The sequence below is a fragment of the Salvelinus namaycush genome, chromosome 6 (assembly GCF_016432855.1).
Source record: "Salvelinus namaycush isolate Seneca chromosome 6, SaNama_1.0, whole genome shotgun sequence".
In the NCBI taxonomy this organism is placed as follows: domain Eukaryota; kingdom Metazoa; phylum Chordata; class Actinopteri; order Salmoniformes; family Salmonidae; genus Salvelinus; species Salvelinus namaycush.
The window spans coordinates 45,677,664-45,703,512 of record NC_052312.1 but is presented as its reverse complement, the minus strand read 5'-3'; the positions used below and the strand labels follow the sequence as shown (position 1 = coordinate 45,703,512).

General features: G+C 43.1%; 1 protein-coding gene across 1 annotated transcript in view; it reads left to right on the top strand.

Moving 5' to 3' along the window:
• Positions 1–8,205: 8,205 nt before the first annotated feature.
• The window catches only part of LOC120050089 (decorin-like), a 49,038-nt gene continuing 31,394 nt past the window's right edge, over positions 8,206–25,849 (top strand). The window contains exon 1 of the mRNA XM_038996729.1: positions 8,206–8,401. The gene's annotated coding sequence lies outside the window, so the exon portion shown is untranslated. The remainder of the gene's footprint in view (positions 8,402–25,849) is intronic.

The window sequence follows — 25,849 nt, the reverse complement described above, 5'->3', positions numbered from 1 at the left end:
CAACAAGTCAGTTCGTCAAAATGTCTGCCCTGCTAGAACTGCCCCGGTCAACTGCAAGTGCTGTTATTATGAAGTGGAAACGTCAAGGAGCAACAACTGCTCAGCCGCAAAGTGGTAGGCCACACAAGCTCACAGAACGGGGCCGCCGAGTGCTGAAGCGTGTAGCGCGTAAAAACCGTCTGTCCTCAGTTGCAACACTCACTACGGAGCAGTGGAAAAACCTTCTCTGGAGTGATGAATCACGCTTCACCCTCTGGCAGTGCGACGGACAAATCTGGGTTTGGCAGATGCCAGGAGAACGCTACCTGCCCGAATGCATAGTGCCAACTTGAAAGTTTGGTGTAGGAGAAATAATGGTCTGGGGCTGTTTTTCATGGTTTGGCCTAGGCTCTTAGTTCCAGTGAAGGGAAATCTTAATGCTACGGCATACAATGACATTCTAGATGATTCTGTGCTTCCAACTTTGTGGCAACAGTTTGGGGAAGGCCCATGCCCCTGTGCACAAAGCAAGGTCCATCCAGAAATGGTTTGACGAGATTGGTGTGGAAGAACTTAACTGGCCTGCACAAAGCCCTAACCTCAACCCCATCGAACACCTTTGGAATGAATTGGAACGCCGACTGCGAGCCAGGCCTAATCACCCAACATCCGTGCACGACCTTACTAATGCTCTAGTGGCTGAATGGAAGCAAGTCTCCGCAGCAATGTTCCAACATCTAGTGGAAAGCCTTCCCAGAAGAGTGAAGGCTGTTATAGCAGTAAAGGGGGGACCAACTATTAATGCCCATGATTTTTTTTTACAGATTGCCTGTAAAAGAAAGGCTGATTAGAAAACGAACTTGTTTATAGTGGTCGGAAGTTGCCAGTAGTATGTCCCAAGAGGTTTGTGCGGGGCTGAGAGATCCGGGAATTGATTGATTGCTTTCTTCTGAGATGTTTCTTTGAGCGAGTGCTTTAATCAGATCCATTGTGAGTTTTAATGGGTGTTCTGTCCCTACATCATAAACTCCTACCCCTGAAACACAGCAGATGTCATATAAATGTATGAATAGAAGTGTACAAATAGTTTGTGTATTTTGCCAATAAGTCAAGACAGTTCATGTTGTATTCAGGAGCCCTGTAATGATGAGGCATTATAAGCTACCTCGAGGAGAGGAGCTTTTGTGGATTTTGCAATGAAAACCTTTATGGTCGTTAAGAAGCTTCAACTTTAAGGTGCTACTCACAGGATATTTTGTTGTTGAATTTTAGCATTGTAATTTCAGAAAACGTCCATAATACATCTGGCGCTAATAGTGGGAGGATAGTGTTTCACATTATCACTTACCTGCCAGTGTTGTGATTGGCTGTCATATTCGCCTACTGATTTCTCCCGCCGGAGCGGCATCTGTTGTCAAACTGAGAAAGCATTTCTGACTTTGTTGTTGTGTTATTTAGTGGAAATCATTAATTTCCTGGTTGCTAAAATTCTACATTATTCGCTCAATTTCAGTTTTTGTGAGAAAAGAAGCACTGAAGACTGTAGGGAATCATTGTACCATCTAAATTGCTGTGAAATATCTTTCTGCCCACTCTGGTCTACCAAAACTGCTGTTTGAAGTTGGTGGTCCACCAGCTTCAAACAGCTGTAAAAACAATATTTTTTGTTATTGAAAAGATATTTCACAATGATTTAGATGTTACAAAGATTCCCTACACTATTCAAATTGACCGAACAGTCCACTAGATAACACAGTCACAAAGTCAGAACGGCTTTCCCAGTTTGACAACAGATGCTGCTTCGGCGAGAGAAATCAACAGGCGAATATCACAGCCAATCACAACACTGGTGGGTAAGTAATACTGTGAAACACTATCATTGCACAGTTAGCGCCAGTTATATTATTGACATTTTCTGAAATTACAATGTAAAAATTCTAATAACTCCAGTGTAACACCTTTAATTGAGGCATGATGAGCTATTTGTAAGCTAGCTCAAGGAGAGGTGCATTTAAAGTAATACTCCCCCAAATTTATTCCCTCACAAATAATACCTCAGCTAGCACCTCTCTAGCCAAGCACCTGTGTTATCCTCCTCGTTTTTCTCCTCGTTATTAGAGGGTGTGAGGTAAGCTTGGCCAATCGAGAAGTAGTGTTCCCCCCTCGTTCACGTCGAAAGCCTGTTGCCATGGCGAGGAGAAGTTCCGTCGTACATTGAATGGGCAAGTTAATACCACAACAGCACTCGCTCGAAGCGAGTGTTTCCGTTGCCTGTGTGTTTCAACGCTGTGTGGGGCCAGAGATTGAGAGAGAAGAGGCAGAATGCCAGGCTGGTCTCTCTGAAAGGCCCTTTGTGTAAAAACCTAATGCACAACTGACAAACGCTTTCCTTGCTTATGAATACAGATTGTGAATCTATACTTGAGAAGTTAAGTGGCAAGTAAGTCAAGGTAACAGTGGCCTCCATTTTACAGTGATATTTATTATTGAATCTTTTTGGGGGTCAAGTCCATCATTCTATATTCATGTATGTGAACATACAAGAATATTTAAATGATGTTTATTCAAGACGTACTGTAGACGACGTCAGCATGTCTTCCATTCTCTATTATTACTTAGTTGTCAATACAATTCAACTCTCACCAAGATAACAACACCATCCATTTTACAAGGATATTCATCGATGAAACTTTCTGTGGGTCAAGTTCACGGGCCTGTGTTTATGTGTGTATGAACATCCAGGACAATTAATGCCTTTTAATGGGAACGGCATGGCCTTCAAAACCCAGACATTCCAGTGAGCAGCTTTCACTAGGCCACTAATGACATAGCTGGTGCGTTTTATTTCACCATAATGATTTATCAGACTGTGAATACGGCACTCTCGCCTCCTCGTCCGTGAAAAGTAGCCATCGATGCCAGCAGTTAGTGCACTGACAGGGACAGTGTGTGTGTGTGTGTGTGTGTGTGTGTGTGTGTGTGTGTGTGTGTGTGTGTGTGTGTGTGTGTGTGTGTGTGTGTGTGTGTGTGTGTGTGTGTGTGTGTGTGTGTGTGTGTGTACACGACTCAGGAGGTTTACTCTAGTTACGAACCCAATGGGACGGGATTCCTCCGGAGTGATTAGCATACGAATGCTGTGCCGCACAGCGCCACTCCGATTGGCCCAAAAAAGGTCACTTCCCACAGTACTTTTGGCTCAGAACTTGATTGTTCTCTTTTTTTCGATGGACTGTCATTGCTGTTACAGCTCCTGCCATTGGCTTGCAGAGTCGGTTTTTTGTCCCTCTCTTCCCTGGTGAGTTTCCGAAGTCTGTTTAGCCCGTCACAGTAGACTTTCTCTGGGTCTAGAGATGAGTCTGACAGAGCTCCTCTGCACTCCTGTTATAACGCTTAACAAGTCCAAGATGGGATTTCTGAAAGGAGCTTCTGTTGCAATTCTGAAACCTCTGCTTGGGTCCCATTGTTAGTCAATTAGTACTGTAGCATGTGTACTGCAAACACCCCATTCTAATACAGGATGATTTTTGGTGTCTATAGTGATTATTCACATGAATAAAGATGTATAAAGACCTAAATCAATCAACTGTTCAGTTTTTCAACCAAAAGCTCCCAGTCACCTTGAAATGATGAGACCAGTAGAGAAACTAGTCCATTAGAAATCATTTGTCTTTGTATTTTAAAAAGGTATTAAAATGTATGCACTCACTATTGTAAGTCGCTCTGCATAAGAGCTTTTGCTGAATGACTAAAATGTCAAATGTAAATGTGTCACCCAGATGCAGTCATTCAAAGACCACCACTCTTTACTGGCAGTGTAAACCTAGCCACATCAGGCGTTTCTTTTGTTCGCTCTGAATCAAACGTCATGTCATTCCTGTTAGCTACTCAGAGAAGGTTACATAGTTGACCACAAAATGTCAGAGGTCACTAAACCACCTTCATAGGGACACAATGATCTCACCACGATTTAGTGCCTCAGCCAATCCCTGGAAGGGTTCTGTAAAGACGTGCAATCGTAATTATCATAATGTCAGTTAATCATCGTTGCACTGTCAGTGCTGTAACCATACCATCTGAGAAACACAGCATCCACATTCACATCATACCCCAAACACCCTATAAAGTTCTGCTGAAAGAGGACACCTCTTACTTCCTGTGTGATATTTATCACTTATCACAGTTATATCACACCCATTTAGTGATTATTGAGCTGTGATATGGGCCTGTATTTCACAGCAGGTCCTTCAGGGCACACAGGTGTCAGGATATCAAGCTAACTGGGTCTAAATGACCTAATTGACGCCCAAAAGAGGCTGGGTTGGTATGCTTCACACATGTCTTCACATACCTGAATTAATAACGAATGATTAATAACTGATTTGAAGACACGCCAGACTCAGGAAGCATGCCATCCAGGACTAATGTACGCAACCACCAATCTTGGAACTGTCACGCTTACTGATGGGCTAAAGTAGATGTATTCACAAAGATCCAGACTACTGTCAGGTTCGGAGTGATGGTGGGTGTCATTGACAAGTATTAATTAAAATGATTCACTTAAAGATCAAGGCAATTAATTAAAACAATTGTTACAGAGAAAAAGGTATATATATGAACCTGTTTCGACAGGTAGTCTTCACAAAGCCAATCCTACCCTTTTTTGATACCCAATCCAGCCTCCATTTTGAACTCCACCTCCTTCTTGCCTAAGCTTGTTTCCCAACATCAGACAGTAGCCTCTCAAGAGACATCACAATCATCTTTAATAGATATCATTTTAATAGTATCTTGTCATATTTCTGCTGTGGTAAATGATTTGACCCAGAGAGGGTAGCCATGTTGTGGTCAGTCAGTTTCCAGCCCTGCTCTGTTCTAATCAAGAGGACTGAGATGAGGCTGAGGCTGAAGGGAGTCTGGGCTTGACGGAGGCAACAGCCTCGCAGTGTCATGGCAAGCTGGCGTGGAAACAGTGTGATTTTATACGGGAAGAGGGTGGGACAGTGACAAAGAAGGGAAGAAGCGGGGGAGAGACGAGGGAGGGAGGGAGGGAGAAAGAGAAGACTAAATGGAGAAAATGAGCAAGTAAGGGGAAGGGTAACAAGGGAGAGATTGAGAGACAGAAAGATAAAAGGAAGGGGGAGGGAGAAATGTGAGAGATGGAGGGAGAATGCTGTGTAATGGAAAGAGAGGTGGAGACTGTGTTCGTTTAGCCCCGAGTGCTTTTCCAAACCATTTAGAGCTATGTTTAGGCCTATCTGTGTGCTGTGGAGCGAGGATAAGCCGACCTCGGGCAAAACCTTACACACACAGAAAAAAGTAGATAATGGAACATTGAAGTTGACACCTCAGAGGATTAGGGGTCTCTACTGTCCAACCAAACATTATCCCTGGGGTTTGATAGTGAGAAGCTGTAAGTTGACAAAAAACGGAGACTTTTGTGACAGCCCCTGATGATCCCAGTACAACACCTATATTAGTGATTACAGGTATAGAACCTTCCTTGATCCACTCTGTCATTTTTAAAGTCCTGCCTGAAGGTCAAAAATAATGACCTGTTAACAGTTCTCTCCTCTTCTTTCCTCTCCCCATATCCCTCTGCCCCTCCTCTCTCACCATCCACCACTCCTCTTTCCCATCCACCTTTCCTTTCCATCCCCACTCCCCTCTCCTTTCCACTCACTCTCTTCCCCTCCATCATCCCCCCTCCATTCCTCTCCCCTCCACGCCACTTTTCACACAAGGTATGATCTCAGTGTTTGTATTCGTGGCCCTCTACCCTGAGGCTTCATCCAAGACCTGCACACAGTGCCAAAGACCATGACCCACCCTTCTTTTTCTCTGTCTGACTCCCCTCCTCCCCCTAGATATGATTAAATGCATAGAGAAAGAATGAATAGAACTGGAGTCCCCATTCAAGTCAATGATTCCTCTGTTCTATTCATTCTATTTCTATGCATTTAATCCTATCCGATGGGCGAAATCCAGATAGATCATTTTGAAAAACTGGCCCTGTATTTCAGTTGAACCTTTCCTGACCCTACAAAAAAGTAAGAAACTCGACCAGAATCTGAATCAAAGACAGTACAATGACAACCATTTAACAAGTCGTTTAACTCAACAAGTAAAAATACCTTTTCAATGTTACCTGCTTTTGTATTTTGAGAATGGGTGTTTTTATGGTTCAGTTTGTTGGGTTGGTTTCTGAGGGATTTAAGACAGTCGTACTGATACCTTGGTCATGACCAATGTCTATGTGGGTGGTCCTTCTTTCCTTAGCTTGGAGAAGGATAATTGAGATGGGATACGGCTGGAATGCTGTACTTCCCATTACAGACGAAGTCTTACTAGCTAAAGTTCAGCCATTTTACCAGATCCCTTTGATCTGAGCCGTGCATGATAGGCTGAGTGGGAGGGAGAGAGAGAGAGAGAAAGAGTTAGAGAGAGAGAGAGCATCTGATGCTAGCATACATTGGGTGGAGGCTGAATGCAGGAAGGGCACAGCAGTCCTTTGTAGATGTTCCTTGTTCTATCATTCATCAGATCTGCTTTCTGTTTCTACCCTCCATACAATCATTCATCAACGACCATATGCCCACACTCTGAGATCTCTGCAGCATGTGTTGTTGAAATAATTCAACGTTGTTGAGATAATTCATGGCTGTTGATACAGTGTAGTTCTTAGAGTGGTAGTCTGGATACGTCACCATTCATGTACGCTTTATGGAGCTAGTAGAATTCATTGACTCTGGTCATCGTTGGTCTATATACCATTAACACTATGGCTTTAGATCAGTAGCTAGCATGAACTTTGCAATGCTTTGCCTGTCCCCGGGCCATAGGGGCAATCCACAGTTGAAACAATAAGGCTACATAGTGTTTGTTTACATTGACTTTGTTTACAAACATTTGAGTTAACAAGCTAATATTTGGGGTTCTGATGAGGTACGCCAGTTGAGGTCAATGGGGCATTTCTAAGTTATGTTCTTCAAGAATCAATAGGTACATATCATTCAGTTATAAGTCCTTGTTAAATGTCCAGTATGCCTCCTTCAATGCATCCGTCTAGCTTTTCCCCGCCACACAGCGACCAATGAAAGGACTGGATGGGTGGAAGCAATGTTTCCTCCAATTAGCTTGAACTGATCCAGTTCCATCATTTCTGTAATGATGCTTGTGAAAACGTTCTATGAACCAAAGCTGCATAAAGCATTATGAATTTGTAGTGCCTTATCTATCACACCCATAACACATTCATACAACAACCTACATGTATTTAAATGCATTCATTATGTCCTAGTCATATTTCTCTGTGTACTCATCTCTGTACTGTAGAAAGTATTCTTGAAAGCTCTCCCTCTGTCTTGCAGTCCAAGCGACACAGAGCTCTAAAGTGCTCAGCTCCGACTGCACCTCACAGGTCTGGAGCAGTAATCTGAACTATTTAAAGAGTATTAAATCCTTCACATTAGCCTTTGGACTAAAATAACACACACACCAGGGTGGTTAGGGTGACATGTTAGTCAGACAGACCAACCCTGAGCCCAGCCGGAGGGGGAAATTATAGACCTGAAGTGGATGTGACACATGGAGGGTAAACCAGGGGATGGGGAGAACTAAGAACTAAGATCCCCCTCCTCTTCCTAGTAATTGGAACGGTCCCCTTGTCCCTTTTGGTTACGTGTAAATAAGTAAACCGACCCAATCAAGAGATGGGGGGTGAAGGGGGAGGGTGGACTGAATGCTTGTGCGGGATTAAACAAAGGCAGAGGGGTAGTCGGCTGTGTTAAATTAGTTTGAATTTCACCAAAGTAAAGAAAGAGAGATAGAGGGAGGGAGAAAAATGGAAGAAAGAAAGTTCGTGAGAGAAAGGCAGAGAGTAGCGGGAGTTTTTGAACTGAGCCCTGGAGGACCTATCATTACCAGATGGTACTGAATGGGAGCCTGCCAGCCTAGTCACTGCTTATTGCCTTAACTCTGCCTCTCTCTCTCCCTCCATTTCTCTCTCTCTCTCCTTTCTTCCCTCCACTCTCCTCTTCTTTTCTCCATCGCTCTGTGACTGTTCATTTTGAAATTTTCCTCTTTTCTCTCCCTCTATTTCCAGCTGTTTTTGGAGCGCGCTCTCTCTCTCTTTTGCTGGGGGAAGTTCTCTCCACCAAGTGTCTCAATTTAACAGGAGCTTCCTCCCTCTCTCTCTTCCTCTCTCAGCCCCTTCCTCCTCCCCTTCGGCCGTGACAGAGCACACCTGCTTGGTCTTGGCTGCGCGCGCTCTCAGTGCAATTATCGCTCGGCCCCTTGCAGCACAGTGCAGAAGGCTCACAGTGATTCAGCCTACAGCCCCAACTGGATATTTGGAAGGAAGACCATCTGACCTCGGCGCACTCTAACTCTCTCGCTCTCTCTCCCACACTTCTGAAGAGCACAGGTAGGATAACACACTGATAGATAGAGGGGATGGATATTGGGGGGAAACTCGGGAAAGACTGGATTACAGGCCTGGGGAGTGTGGGAAGAGAGGGGGATTGTGAGGGGAATTGTTCAAAGGGATTTGGAATTGGGGTTATTGTGTTTCAGGGGTCCCAAACGTGCAGACTTGGTTAGTAAAATGGTGATGCTGTGCTTGTGGTTTGGGGTTTTCTAATGGCTTGGTAGGTTCTGTGATGTGGATGCTCTTTTGATGTTCCTTCATTCCTTAACTCTCTCGCCAGACTCTGTGTGCATTTTGTGGTTGAACTGGTCATGAACGGTTGTTCATTTCAATGCTTTTGCACATACATTCAATTAGAATGTACGACCAGAGTCATCCCAGACATATCATGACAGTGATGCGTTTGTGCATGATATTGCAAATTTGTTTTGTGTGGGCGTAGGGTTAGTGTGTGTGTGTGTGTGTGTGTGTGTGTGTGTGTGTGTGTGTGTGTGTGTGTGTGTGTGTGTGTGTGTGTGTGTGTGTGTGTGTGTGTGTGTGTGTGTGTGTGTGTGTGTGCATGTGTGTGTGTGTACATGTGTGTGTGTGTGTGTGTGTGTGTGTGTGTGTGTGTGTGTGTGTGTGTGTGTGTGTGTGTGTGTGTGTGTGTGCGCGCTCCCTCTAAACTAGATGCGTGGCCAGGTCTTAGTCTCACAACAGGACTGGCTTAGGGAGGAGAGACCATAGCTAATCATTCCCATACCAGACCATGTGATAGCCTACAGAATGATGAAGACAGCACCAGCTATAGGGAGGGGGTGTGGTGCTACTGTTGATGCTAGCACTTCACTCCCATGCCAATGTATTAGAAAACCCTACCCTATTTATCCTAAAGAGGATACCATGTTATCTTTCCTTGACTTTATTAGTTTATCCCTTGGCTAGCGGTTTTTAGTTTTTTACCCCTCAAGGCACTTGAGCAAGTGAGCTGTTTTGTCAGTTAGTTGGCTTGTGGTTGTACATGTGGTTTTCCCTTCCATCAAACTGTCCAGTGTGTTCGTTTATGGTTTTACATGCATTCAGAGTTGTTGTGGGCAGAGGAATAGAGAGAAAGAGAAGAGGTTTCTTTGATGTGAAGTCCCTGGAGAGTTTTCTCTCCTCTCTTGTCAGTAACTGGCCCTGGTGGAAAACCCATTAAGTTTACCAGTGTCCTTTTCTTCAGTTGTAGCACTTTCATGCATTGCTTTCTCTCTGTTGTACTCTTCCTCTGGCACTTGGAGATCCTGCAAGTGAAATGAAAACACAACAACAAGAAGGATTTCTTTGTATTGCCTCAAGCCATTACAGTTCCCTTGCAGCAGTTCATCAGAATGAACCCATCCAGGGCATTTTAGACTAAAACAAATCGATCTGAAATGGTTTATTTAACTTGTTGTACTGCTGTTCTGTTTCACATCAACGTTAACGCACCGTTTCAGACCGCCTCATGACCACTCTGCTTTGATGGAAGCGCTGCAGACCCAAATCGCCCAGGGCAACCAAAATTAAAGGGAGGACCTGCTTTGAAGTCGAAGAAAGGGGAAAAGAAAAAGCAGTACCTGGCAACCCAAAGCCTTATTAATCCACTAACAGTACAACTTCCTCTATCACAGAGAGATATGACTGATGGCTTCCCTGCAAGACACCGCAAAACTCCCAGCTAACTGCCAACATCCTCCAACACAGAGGGAGGTTTTTTTTTACAGGGCTGAACTGGAGTTGGAGTACAGAGGGGAGAGGAAGGGATTATGAGTTGGAGGATGGACAGGACTTGTTTTCCTAGTCCACCCCTAGTGCTCTCCACAACCTCAACCTAAACATGTTGTGGCATGTTGATGGAGTCGTTGATGTTGAAGTCTTGTTTGTTTGGACTAACTTGTACAGTATAGTTTGGTTAGCTCTGTATTAGAAAAGTAAAAGATGGGTCTTTAGAGGCCCCGCGTTGAGCCCAGGGGCCACGTTTTCCCGTCTGGACTCAATGTAACTGTCCAGGCCGAGAGAGAACAATAAGCTGAAAGATGGACGTTAGCCACAAATGATTTTTTCCCTCATTGGAATAATATAAAGTTCCATTCTCCAGCAGTGCTCTGTCCAAAAAGCAAATTGTACTGCCAAAGGGTCGAAGAAAAAATGTCTTAATCTATGGGAGATGAAGGGAGAGGGAAAAGAGAGAGAAAAGGAGAAAGAGAAAAATAGTAGGTTGGGCAGCAGAGTAGATGTTCAATACAGGCTGTAGATAATACAGGCTGTAGATAATACAGGCTGTAGATAATACAGGCTATAGATAATACAGGCTGTAGATAATACAGGCTGTAGATAATACAGGCTATAGATAATACAGGCTGTAGATAATACAGGCTGTAGATAATACAGGCTATAGATAATACAGGCTGTAGATAATACAGGCTGTAGATAATACAGGCTGTAGATAATACAGGCTGTAGATAATACAGGCTGTAGATAATACAGGCTGTAGATAATACAGGCTGTAGATAATACAGGCTGTAGATAATACAGGCTATAGATAATACAGGCTATAGATAATACAGGCTGTAGATAATACAGGCTGTAGATAATACAGGCTGTAGATAATACAGGCTGTAGATAATACAGGCTGTAGATAATACAGGCTGTAGATAATACAGGCTGTAGATAATACAGGCTGTAGATAATACAGGCTATAGATAATACAGGCTGTAGATAATACAGGCTGTAGATAATACAGGCTGTAGATAATACAAGCTGTAGATAATACAGGCTGTAGATAATACAGGCTGTAGATAATACAGGCTGTAGATAATACAGGCTATAGATAATACAAGGCTGTAGATAATACAGGCTGTAGATAATACAGGCTGTAGATAATACAGGCTGTAGATAATACAGGCTGTAGATAATACAGGCTGTAGATAATACAGGCTGTAGATAATACAGGCTGTAGATAATACAGGCTGTAGATAATACAGGCTGTAGATAATACAGGCTGTAGATAATACAGGCTGTAGATAATACAGGCTGTAGATAATACAGGCTGTAGATAATACAGGCTGTAGATAATACAGGCTGTAGATAATACAGGCTGTAGATAATACAGGCTATAGATAATACAGGCTGTAGATAATACAAGCTGTAGATAATACAGGCTGTAGATAATACAGGCTGTAGATAATACAAGCTGTAGATAATACAGGCTGTAGATAATACAGGCTGTAGATAATACAGGCTATAGATAATACAGGCTATAGATAATACAGGCTGTAGATAATACAGGCTGTAGATAATACAGGCTGTAGATAATACAGGCTATAGATAATACAGGCTATAGATAATACAGGCTGTAGATAATACAGGCTGTAGATAATACAGGCTGTAGATAATACAGGCTATAGATAATACAGGCTATAGATAATACAGGCTGTAGATAATACAGGCTGTAGATAATACAGGCTGTAGATAATACAGGCTATAGATAATACAGGCTGTAGATAATACAGGCTATAGATAATACAGGCTGTAGATAATACAGGCTGTAGATAATACAGGCTGTAGATAATACAGGCTGTAGATAATACAGGCTGTAGATAATACAGGCTATAGATAATACAGGCTGTAGATAATACAGGCTGTAGATAATACAGGCTGTAGATAATACAGGCTATAGATAATACAGGCTATAGATAATACAGGCTGTAGATAATACAGGCTGTAGATAATACAGGCTGTAGATAATACAGGCTATAGATAATACAGGCTGTAGATAATACAGGCTGTAGATAATACAGGCTGTAGATAATACAGGCTATAGATAATACAGGCTATAGATAATACAGGCTGTAGATAATACAGGCTGTAGATAATACAGGCTGTAGATAATACAGGCTGTAGATAATACAGGCTGTAGATAATACAGGCTGTAGATAATACAGGCTGTAGATAATACAGGCTATAGATAATACAGGCTGTAGATAATACAGGCTGTAGATAATACAGGCTGTAGATAATACAGGCTATAGATAATACAGGCTATAGATAATACAGGCTGTAGATAATACAGGCTGTAGATAATACAGGCTGTAGATAATACAGGCTATAGATAATACAGGCTGTAGATAATACAGGCTATAGATAATACAGGCTGTAGATAATACAGGCTGTAGATAATACAGGCTATAGATAATACAGGCTATAGATAATACAGGCTGTAGATAATACAGGCTGTAGATAATACAGGCTGTAGATAATACAGGCTATAGATAATACAGGCTGTAGATAATACAGGCTATAGATAATACAGGCTGTAGATAATACAGGCTATAGATAATACAGGCTGTAGATAATACAGGCTATAGATAATACAGGCGGTAGATAATACAGGCTATAGATAATACAGGCTGTAGATAATACAGGCTATAGATAATACAGGCTATAGATAATACAGGCTATAGATAATACAGGCTGTAGATAATACAGGCTATAGATAATACAGGCTGTAGATAATACAGGCTGTAGATAATACAGGCTGTAGATAATACAGGCTATAGATAATACAGGCTGTAGATAATACAGGCTGTAGATAATACAGGCTGTAGATAATACAGGCTGTAGATAATACAAGCTGTAGATAATACAGGCTGTAGATAATACAGGCTGTAGATAATACAGGCTATAGATAATACAGGCTGTAGATAATACAGGCTGTAGATAATACAGGCGGTAGATAATACAGGCTATAGATAATACAGGCTGTAGATAATACAGGCTGTAGATAATACAGGCTGTAGATAATACAGGCTGTAGATAATACAGGCTGTAGATAATACAAGCTGTAGATAATACAGGCTGTAGATAATACAGGCTGTAGATAATACAGGCGGTAGATAATACAGGCTATAGATAATACAAGCTGTAGATAATACAGGCTATAGATAATACAGGCGGTAGATAATACAGGCTATAGATAATACAGGCTGTAGATAATACAGGCTGTAGATAATACAGGCTGTAGATAATACAGGCTGTAGATAATACAGGCTGTAGATAATACAGGCTGTAGATAAGATAATACAGGCTGTAGATAATACAGGCTGTAGATAATACAGGCTATAGATAATACAGGCTATAGATAATACAGGCTGTAGATAAGATAATACAGGCTGTAGATAATACAGGCTGTAGATAATACAGGCTGTAGATAATACAGGCTGTAGATAATACAGGCTGTAGATAATACAGGCTGTAGATAATACAGGCTGTAGATAATACAGGCTATAGATAATACAGGCTGTAGATAATACAGGCTGTAGATAAGATAATACAGGCTGTAGATAATACAGGCTGTAGATAATACAGGCTGTAGATAATACAGGCTGTAGATAATACAGGCTGTAGATAATACAGGCTGTAGATAATACAGGCTGTAGATAATACAGGCTATAGATAATACAGGCTATAGATAATACAGGCTATAGATAATACAGGCTGTAGATAATACAGGCTATAGATAATACAGGCTATAGATAATACAGGCTGTAGATAATACAAGCTGTAGATAATACAGGCTGTAGATAATACAGGCTATAGATAATACAGGCTGTAGATAATACAAGCTGTAGATAATACAGGCTATAGATAATACAGGCTATAGATAATACAGGCTATAGATAATACAGGCTGTAGATAATACAGGCTATAGATAATACAGGCTATAGATAATACAGGCTGTAGATAATACAGGCTATAGATAATACAGGCTATAGATAATACAGGCTATAGATAATACAGGCTGTAGATAATACAGGCTATAGATAATACAGGCTATAGATAATACAGGCTATAGATAATACAGGCTGTAGATAATACAAGCTGTAGATAATACAGGCTATAGATAATACAGGCTATAGATAATACAGGCTATAGATAATACAGGCTGTAGATAATACAAGCTGTAGATAATACAGGCTGTAGATAATACAGGCTGTAGATAATACAGGCTGTAGATAATACAGGCTATAGATAATACAAGCTGTAGATAATACAAGCTGTAGATAATACAGGCTGTAGATAATACAGGCTGTAGATAATACAGGCTATAGATAATACAGGCTGTAGATAATACAGGCTATAGATAATACAGGCTATAGATAATACAGGCTATAGATAATACAAGCTGTAGATAATACAAGCTGTAGATAATACAGGCTGTAGATAATACAGGCTATAGATAATACAGGCTGTAGATAATACAGGCTGTAGATAATACAGGCTGTAGATAATACAAGCTATAGATAATACAGGCTGTAGATAATACAGGCTGTAGATAATACAGGCTGTAGATAATACAGGCTATAGATAATACAGGCTATAGATAATACAGGCTATAGATAATACAGGCTGTAGATAATACAGGCTGTAGATAATACAGGCTATAGATAATACAGGCTATAGATAATACAGGCTGTAGATAATACAGGCTGTAGATAATACAGGCTGTAGATAATACAGGCTGTAGATAATACAGGCTGTAGATAATACAAGCTGTAGATAATACAGGCTGTAGATAATACAGGCTGTAGATAATACAAGCTGTAGATAATACAGGCTGTAGATAATACAGGCTATAGATAATACAGGCTATAGATAATACAGGCTATAGATAATACAAGCTGTAGATAATACAGGCTGTAGATAATACAGGCTGTAGATAATACAGGCTGTAGATAATACAGGCTGTAGATAATACAGGCTATAGATAATACAGGCTGTAGATAATACAAGCTGTAGATAATACAGGCTGTAGATAATACAGGCTATAGATAATACAGGCTGTAGATAATACAGGCTGTAGATAATACAGGCTGTAGATAATACAGGCTGTAGATAATACAGGCTATAGATAATACAGGCTGTAGATAATACAGGCTGTAGATAATACAGGCTATAGATAATACAGGCTGTAGATAATACAGGCTGTAGATAATACAGGCTATAGATAATACAGGCTATAGATAATACAGGCTGTAGATAATACAGGCTGTAGATAATACAGGCTGTAGATAATACAAGCTGTAGATAATACAGGCTGTAGATAATACAGGCTATAGATAATACAGGCTATAGATAATACAGGCTATAGATAATACAGGCTATAGATAATACAGGCTATAGATAATACAGGCTATAGATAATACAGGCTATAGATAATACAGGCTGTAGATAATACAGGCTGTAGATAATACAGGCTGTAGATAAGATAATACAGGCTGTAGATAATACAGGCTATAGATAATACAGGCTGTAGATAATACAGGCTGTAGATAATACAGGCTATAGATAATACAGGCTGTAGATAATATAATACAGGCTGTAGATAATACAGGCTGTAGATAATACAGGCTGTAGATAATACAGGCTGTAGATAAGATAATACAGGCTATAGATAATACAGGCTGTAGATAATACAGGCGGTAGATAATACAGGCTGTAGATAATACAGGCTGTAGATAATACAGGCTGTAGATAATACAGGCTGTAGATAATACAGGCTATAGATAATACAGGCTATAGATAATACAGGCTATAGATAATACAGGCTATAGATAATACAGGCTGTAGATAATACAGGCTGTAGATAATACAGGCTGTAGATAATACAGGCTGTAGATAATATAATACAGGCTGTAGATAATACAGGCTGTAGATAATACAGGCTGTAGATAATACAGGCTGTAGATAATACAGGCTGTAGATAATACAGGCTATAGATAATACAGGCTATAGATAATACAGGCTATAGATAATACAGGCTGTAGATAATACAGGCTGTAGATAATACAGGCTGTAGATAATACAGGCTGTAGATAATACAGGCTGTAGATAATACAGGCTGTAGATAATACAGGCTATAGATAATACAGGCTGTAGATAATACAGGCTGTAGATAATACAGGCTGTAGATAATACAAGCTGTAGATAATACAGGCTGTAGATAATACAGGCTATAGATAATACAGGCTATAGATAATACAGGCTATAGATAATACAGGCTATAGATAATACAGGCTATAGATAATACAGGCTATAGATAATACAGGCTATAGATAATACAGGCTATAGATAATACAGGCGGTAGATAATACAGGCTATAGATAATACAGGCTGTAGATAATACAGGCTGTAGATAATACAGGCTGTAGATAATACAGGCTGTAGATAATACAGGCTGTAGATAATACAGGCTATAGATAATACAGGCTGTAGATAATACAGGCTGTAGATAATACAGGCTGTAGATAATACAGGCTGTAGATAATACAGGCTGTAGATAAGATAATACAGGCTATAGATAATACAGGCTGTAGATAATACAGGCGGTAGATAATACAGGCTATAGATAATACAGGCTGTAGATAATACAGGCTGTAGATAATACAGGCTGTAGATAATACAGGCTATAGATAATACAGGCTATAGATAATACAGGCTGTAGATAATACAGGCTATAGATAATACAGGCTGTAGATAATACAGGCTGTAGATAATACAGGCTGTAGATAATACAGGCTGTAGATAATACAGGCTGTAGATAATACAGGCTGTAGATAATACAGGCTGTAGATAATACAGGCTGTAGATAATACAGGCTATAGATAATACAGGCTGTAGATAATACAGGCTATAGATAATACAGGCTATAGATAATACAGGCTATAGATAATACAGGCTATAGATAATACAGGCTGTAGATAATACAGGCTATAGATAATACAGGCTATAGATAATACAGGCTGTAGATAATACAGGCTGTAGATAATACAGGCTGTAGATAATACAGGCTGTAGATAATACAGGCTATAGATAATACAGGCTGTAGATAATACAGGCTGTAGATAATACAGGCTGTAGATAATACAGGCTGTAGATAATACAGGCTGTAGATAATACAGGCTATAGATAATACAGGCTATAGATAATACAGGCTGTAGATAATACAGGCTGTAGATAATACAGGCTGTAGATAATACAAGCATGGATATATAAATGTCAGCCATACAATACTTCTCAATGAACGGTTCAAACGTGGTGTAACCATTCACTGGCTTTCTCCTACAATGGTCCAAAACAGCACAGACGCTTCAGGGCTTTCTGCGGTCTGTCAACGATATATGTGTTTTTATGACCCGATTTCTGAATATCTTGGAGTTGCTCGCAGACGTTGGTCTTGCAACGGATCGAGAGAGAGTTTCTGGGTTTGGCGTGGGGTTAGTGATACAGGCATTTCCTGTTGACAAAGCGCTTGTATATTATCTGTAGTGCCCAATCTGCCCATCTGCCCAGTTACTTCTTGGATGGATCTCTGGTTTTCTCCCCATATAGATAAACTCTCTTGAACTCAGATGTCTTTGGAAATGTCTTTAGGGAAAAAACAATGACAAATGGAGACCCGTTAGTAGGATTTCAATATGGAGGCAGACGAATCACGCAGACAGACAAACTGGGTCTTGAGGACTGGAAATGGTTAAAACTGTTTGGGTATCTGCGTCTGGTTGGGGAGGGGTTGACACGTTGAGTTGTTGATGGGTTTAAAGGGGGCACACATGTTTCAGACATCTCGTAGCCTTGTAAATACATCCCATGCATTCGTTACTGACAGGCCCTCTGGAGACAGAAGGCTGAGACCCTGGTAAAGGGGAGTTGGAGTAGAATGGAGTCATGGAGGGTAGAGGTAGTGGTAGGGGGTAGGAGGGTTGGAATTGTTGTCTTGAGATCTGTCTCCTGTCAGTCACTCAGACACAAAACAAGTCCAACATACCGTCTCTGTCATCCTCTCGCAAATGCTGCACAAGTTTGGAAAGGTATGAGTATGGATAGATGACCTACATACTGTACATGTGGCATGGATGGAATACAACTGCATGGTGTCCAAGAGAGAGAGAGATGGAGAGAGAGAGAGAGAGAGAGAGAGAGAGAGAGAGAGAGAGAGAGAGAGAGAGAGAGAGAGAGAGAGAGAGAGAGAGAGAGAGAGAGAGAGAGAGAGAGAGAGAGAGAGAGAGACGGAGAGAGGGAGAGGGAGAGTTTGAGAGAGAGAGAGAGAGAGGGAGAGAGAGAGTCAGAGGGAGAGAGATGGAGAGAGAGAGTCAGAGGGGGAGAGATGGAGAGAGAGAGACAGAGATGGAGAGAGAGAGACAGAGGGAGAAAAAGAGAGAGAAACAGAGAGAGGAAGAGAGAGAGAGAGAGAAGTGGAGAGAGAGGTGTGGAGGGAATAATGAGACAGATATGTTACATGGTGTCTCTACTCTAATCTGCTTCCTGCCTGAGACTTGTCAGAAGTGTGTCCAGACTTTTTGAGAAAGTGGCGAGGGAGGGAAGGAGAGAGGGAAGGAGAGAGGGATGAGAGGGATGAGAGGGAGGGAGGAGAGAGGGAGGGGGGTTGACAAGGCTGCTGCAACGAAAGGAAGTGTCAACCCCCACCCCTCCTCTCAGAGAGAAAGATCAGACTTGCTCTGACAAAACACAGCCCTCAGGCCTTACAGAGAATGAGAGGAGGAGGAGGAGGAATGAAAGGGAGAGGGTGTCTTTTGACTGCTCCTACCTTTCCACCTTTCGATTATTGAACACAGGCAGTCAGACGCACACATAGATACACACACACACACACACACACATAGTATGAAGACACACGTACACACGCACACACACACACACACACACACACACACACACACACACACACACACACACACACACACACACATAGTATGAAGACACATACACACACACGCACATAGTATGAAAACACACACACACATAGTATGAAAACACACACACGCACATAGTATGAAAACACACACACACATAGTATGAAAACACACACACACATAGTATGAAAACACACACACACATAGTATGAAAACACACACACACACATAGTATGAAGACTGTCACATTTTATCGAGGACACAAACTTTGAAGGCTAGAAAATAACCACTAAAACTCTCTAGATTCAATTGGACCCCGTAATATGTGCCAGTTTATAGTTGACCATCAAATCTTCTCCGGATAGACGTCATTGTGTCGCTATTTACGTGTTTGTTGTCAATGGTATCAATCTCGTTCTAGTAATCACGGTGATGTTGACCAGATGACACAAGTTGACTAACGTCGCTAATTGTCACCTCTGTCACGCCCTGGCCTTAGTATTCTTTGTTTTCTTTATTATTTTAGTTAGGTCAGGGTGTGACATGGGGAATGTATGTGTTGTTTGTAGTGTCTAGGGTGGTTGTAAGGTTTAGGGGGTTTATTAGAGTAGTTGGGTTTATGTTTAGTATAGTAGTCTAGCTGTGTCTATGGTTGAGTGGATGTTTCTAGGTATGTCTATGGTTGCCTGAGTGGCTCTCAATCAGAGACAGATGTCTTTCATTTGTCTCTGATTGGGAGCCATATTTAAGGCGGCCATAGGCATCATGCATTTGTGGGTAATTGTCTATGTTATACGTTTGTAGCCTGTGTGTGCACTACGTTCATAGCTTCACGGTCGTTTGTTTGTTTTGTTAGTTTTTTTTGTAAGAGTGTTTCTTTTCGTGTTACGTCTTCGTCATATATATTAAAAGGAAGATGTATTTCTCACACGCTGCGCCTTGGTCCAATCTCTCTTATCAAGACGATCGTGACAGAATTACCCACCATTCTAGGACCAAGCGGTGTGTCAAGCGGCAACAGGACCCACCTACACAGGATTCATGGACATGGGAGGAGATATTGGAAGGAAAGGGACCTTGGGCACAACCGGGAGAATATCGCCTCCCTCGTGAAGAGCTGGAGGCAGCGAAAGCCGAGAGGAGGCGATATGAGGAGGCAGCACGGAGGCAAGGCTGGAAGCCCGTGAGTACTACCCAAAAATTTCTTGGGGGGGGGCTAAGAGGTAGTGGGCCGAGGGCAGGTAGGAGACCTGCGCCCACTTCCCAGGCTAACCGTGGAGAGCGGGAGTACGGGCGGACACCGTGTTACGCAATAGAGCGCACGGTGTCTCCTGTACGTGTTCATAGCCCGGTGCGGGTTATTCCACCTCCCCGCACTGGTAGGGCTAGATTGGGCATTGAGCCAGGTGCCATGATGCCGGCTCAACGCGTCTGGTCTCCAGTGCGTCTCCTTGGGCCGGTATACATGGCACCAGCCTTACGCATGGTGTCCCCGGTTCGCCTACATAGCCCGGTGCGGGTTATTCCACCTCCCCGCACTGGTCGGGCGACGGGGAGCATTCAACCAGGTAAGGTTGGGCAGGCTCGGTGTTCAAGGGAACCAGTACGCCTGCACGGTCCGGTATTTCCGGCGCCACCTCCCCGCCCCAGTCCAGTACCACCAGTGCCTCCTCCACGCACTAGCCCTATGGTGCGTGTCTCCAGCCCTTTACCACCAGTGCCTAAACCACGCACCAAGCCTCCTGTGTGTCCCCAGAGTCCTGTGCGTCCTGTTGCTGCTCCCCGCACTAGCCCTGAGGTGCGTGTCCCCAGTCCGGTACCACCAGTTCCGGCACCACGCACTAGGCCTAATGTGCGCTCCCAGGGTCCAGTAGGCCCTGTTCCTTCTCCCCGCACTAGCCTGAAGGTGCGTGTCCTTAGCCCGGTGCCTCCAGTTCCGGCACCAGGCCTACAGTGCGCCTCAGCCGGCCAGAGTCTGCCGTCTGCACAGCGGTGCCTGAACTGCCCGTCTGCCAAGCGCCATCTGAGCCATCAGTCTACCCAGCGCCATCTGAGCCATCCGTCTACCCAGCGCCATCTGAGCCATCCGTCTGCCCCGAGCCGTCAGAGCCGCCCGTCTGTCCCGAGCCGTCAGAGCCGTTCGTCAGTCAGGAGCCGCTAGAGCCATTCGTCAGACAGGATCAGCCAGAGCCGCCAACCAGACAGGATCAGCCAGAGCCGCCAACCAGACAGGATCAGCCAGAGCCGCCAACCAGACAGGATCAGCCAGATCCGTCAGCCAGCCATGAGCAGCCAGATCCGTCTGCCAGCCATGAGCAGCCAGATCCGTCAGCCAGCCATGAGCAGCCAGATCCGTCTGCCAGCCATGAGCAGCCAGATCCGTCAGCCAGCCATGAGCAGCCAGATCCGTCAGCCAGCCATGAGCAGCCAGATCCGTCAGCCAGCCATGAGCAGCCAGATCCGTCAGCCAGCCATGAGCAGCCAGATCCGTCAGTCAGCCATGAGCAGCCAGATCCGTCAGTCAGCCATGAGCAGCCAGATCCGTCAGCCAGCCATGAGCAGCCAGATCCATCAGCCAACCATGAGCCGTCCAGCCAGGATCCGCCAGAGCCGTCCAGCCAGGATCCGCCAGAGCCGTCATCCAGCCAGGATCCGTCCCTCAGTCCGGAGCTGCCGTCCCTCAGTCCGGAGCTGCCCCTTATCCTGGGGCTGCCCCTTATCCTGGGGCTGCCCCTTATCCTGGGGCTGCCCCTTAGTCCGGTGCTGCCCCTTAGTCCGGTGCTGCCCCTTAGTCCGGTGCTGCCCCTTAGTCCGGTGCTGCCCCTTAGTCCGGTGCTGCCCCTTAGTCCGGTGCTGCCCCTTAGTCCGGTGCTGCCCCTTAGTCCGGTGCTGCCCCTTAGTCCGGTGCTGCCCCTTAGTCCGGTGCTGCCCCTTAATCCAGTGGGGTTAATGTGGAGGGTGGCCATTTGGAGGCTACGGAGGCGGGTAGTGACTGTGGTGGGGTGGGGACCACGACCAGTGCCGGAGCCGCCGCCGTGGACGGACGCCCACCCAGACCCTCCCCTAGACTTTGTGCTGGTGCGCCCGGAGTTCGCACCTTAAGGGGGGGGTTATGTCACGCCCTGGCCTTAGTATTCTTTGTTTTCTTTATTATTTTAGTTAGGTCAGGGTGTGACATGGGGAATGTATGTGTTGTTTGTAGTGTCTAGGGTGGTTGTAAGGTTTAGGGGGTTTATTAGAGTAGTTGGGTTTATGTTTAGTATAGTAGTCTAGCTGTGTCTATGGTTGAGTGGATGTTTCTAGGTATGTCTATGGTTGCCTGAGTGGCTCTCAATCAGAGACAGATGTCTTTCATTTGTATCTGATTGGGAGCCATATTTAAGGCGGCCATAGGCATCATGCATTTGTGGGTAATTGTCTATGTTATACGTTTGTAGCCTGTGTGTGCACTACGTTCATAGCTTCACGGTCGTTTGTTTGTTTTGTTAGTTTTTTTTGTAAGAGTGTTTCTTTTCGTGTTACGTCTTCGTCATATATATTAAAAGGAAGATGTATTTCTCACACGCTGCGCCTTGGTCCAATCTCTCTTATCAAGACGATCGTGACAACCTCATTAAAAGACAAATAATTGATAGGTTAGGTCCGCTTGAGTGCATATGAACAGTATCTGGCCCTGTTGCCTTTGCTACTGTAACAAGCAGACAAAAAGATGGCTCTGAAGTGATTTTGGGGGGCATCAGCGGAACGGCACGAATGGTGATAGTTCAACAAACGTGCCAATGTGCAAAAGCATATGGGTGTGCATTGCCCAGTACGTCAATGAGACTAACTCAACTTGAGTGGTAAACCACACTGTAATGTACCACACTATACTGCCCATTCAAGTTCCCTAAGCCATCAAACAATATCCAGAACAATCATTCTTATCGATGTCAAGTACATGTTTTACTCTGCAGTATACACTAGTAAAATAACCACAATCATATCACATCAAATGTTATGTCACATGCTTGGTAAACAACAGGTGTAGACTAACAGTGAAATGCTTACTTACTGGCTCTTCCCAACAATGCAGAGAGAGAGAAAATAGAGAAATAATAGAAAAGTAATCAAATGTATTAATAAAAGTAATAATAAATACACAATGAGTAAGGATAACTTGGCTACATACACGGGGTACCAGTACCAAGTCGATGTGCAGGGGTACGAGGTATTTGATGTAGATATGTACATATAACTAAGAATAAAGTGACAGATAATAAACAGTAGCAGCAGCGTATGTGATGAGACAAAAAAGTAACTGCAAAAAGCTATTAGCTATTTAACCAACTATATCCAATGGTCCTTAGATCCCTGATAACTTCTTCCCGGAGACTTTACCCTACAGCAGGGTCAACTACAACACTGTGTGGTCTAGATACCTAGACACTGACTGAACCCATGTAAGGCCTTCACTCACACACTTTGCATTGTGCACCTCAGCCCTCAAAGCCTTTCATATACAGCTGTCAACAAACAGTGTAAAGCCCTTTGGAATTAGTCATTAGAAGTGCACTGAGAACTCATTCAAAGGATCCACCTAAACAAAACATCAATTAGAGAGAGAGAGAGAGAGCGAGCCTTGCTGGCCCAATAGACATTGCCAAGCAGTTGTCTGAAGACGGGAGATTGAGGAGAGAGAGGACCAGTCAAAGTGCTGACGGTGGCAGGTTTTTTCAAAGTGGTTTAGCAGAGGATCGGCTCTGTCGTGGCATGGCGCGGACACAGCCCTCTAGGTTCACACACAGACTTGCACTTCGAAGCATGTTTTTTTAGGGCCGTCTGTGATCTAACCATTGGAGGCTCCAGATGCACCATGGGTGCCTCGCCAGATCAGTTCTTTATGCTTGTGAAGCTGTACCTCCACCCTCTCTCCTCTCCCCTCCTCTCTCCTGGATATCTTTGAGGAAACTACTGATGAAAGAACCAATGCCTGGGGCTCAGTGGGACGTCTAATGGGATGTGTCTGCCTGCACAGGTTCAACCAAACTGTGACGAGCTCCCTTACGCATTACTGGTCTCGTGGCATCGCTCAGCCTCTCTAGAATACAGATTAGTTAGAGAATGGAAATGCATTCATTGCAGTTAGGCTACTGCACCTTACTACTAAATGGACTGGAATCAAGATCTTGATTGACATGGTTTGCATGGTTTGCAAGCTTCAAACGTTTCCTTATTCACATTTTTCTCACAATTGTGTCAAATCCTTATCGTACTTTGCCTGTACACATGAAATAAGCTAACCTAGACATGCATGTCAGTTTTGATCATTACTAGCACCACATTGGATGTGGCGTTGTTGGGTTAGCATATTACCAACCAATCAGCAGGTAGTATTATACAGTTGTTGCTAATGTGCCAGTACAGGAGTTCATTAGCGGTCTTATAGTGTTTAATAAAAACATGACTGACAGATCTCCCTCTTCAAGGAGATTGGTATCTCTTCCCTCCTGCTCTGCTTTGTTTTAATACGTCTCAGGAATGTTTATTATCACCAAGAAATGGAAGGACACACAGGAGGCTGCTTTTAATATGAATTCCTCTGTGTGTGCGTGTGCATGTGTACGTGTGTGTGCCTGCCTGCATGTACCTCCAGCAATGGCTAACGTCCAAACACTGAGGAGATCAGGATCAATGCTTAGGGGTCAAGGACTATATGGGTCGTTCCACCAATTCAGTGCTTTTTGAGAAGTGTAACTTTTTTTTTTTAAACGTGTGATTTCATCTTAAATCAGCCATAAATCTCCTTGTGACAGGGGGAATGGAAGTGTGTTGTGTGCAACAGGGAGTGGCAATCATAAAACAAAATCAATTGTTGTAACATTTCTAGCCTGTCTATCTATGGGTAACAGGGTTGACATGTTATGTGCACAGAGGGACATGTCAAAATGCAGAATCTTTGCACTTTAGCAAGTCTTTATCATATAAAAAATTGGATTTATTGTATTTTCATTTAATATAACAGGCTTTTAAAATGCACTATTTTCGTGGAATGACCCTTATGCAAATCAGTACAGCATTCCTTCCTGCTATCTCTATTTGGTTTCCTGCTCTCAGACCAATGGAGGTTTAAAAAGACGAACCATCTTGGCAAGACAACTAACAGGGTATTCATTATGGATTCCCCTACATATTGACTTATAGATAAGTTAAACCTAGAGCCAAGATTTGCCCTGTTCAAAGAGATTGGACCAACATGTTCTTGTGCTCTACTGTTCAGCTAAGATTGGATCTGTTTTATCTCTGAGTTTCAACACATTTCCGCATGGCACATGTTTCCAACTCAGATTGGAAGGTTGTGAGTTCAATCCCTGGCTGAGTCATAACAAAGACTAAAAACGGGACCTGATTTGTCTTGCTTGGCACTCAGCATTAAGGAGATAGAATGGAGGTAAGGCTCTGTGATAGACTAGCATCTTGTCCAGGGGGTGTACTTGTACATCAAGCTGCCTCACGTTACAGATGATAGACTAGCAGCCTTTCCAGGGTTGTACCTCCTACATCAAGCTGCCTCACGTTACAGAAACAGCAGATAGGCTCCTGCCCTATGAGTCGTTCCAGCTCGAATAAGCCAAGGCTCGTGCAAGGCTACTTAATAACATGTTTCCATAGGCTAAGGCTCAGTCCTCCATGGAAAATAGAAGTCAAAGTCACAGCATAACAAGTAAAATCCAATTGAATCCATGTTTTCTTC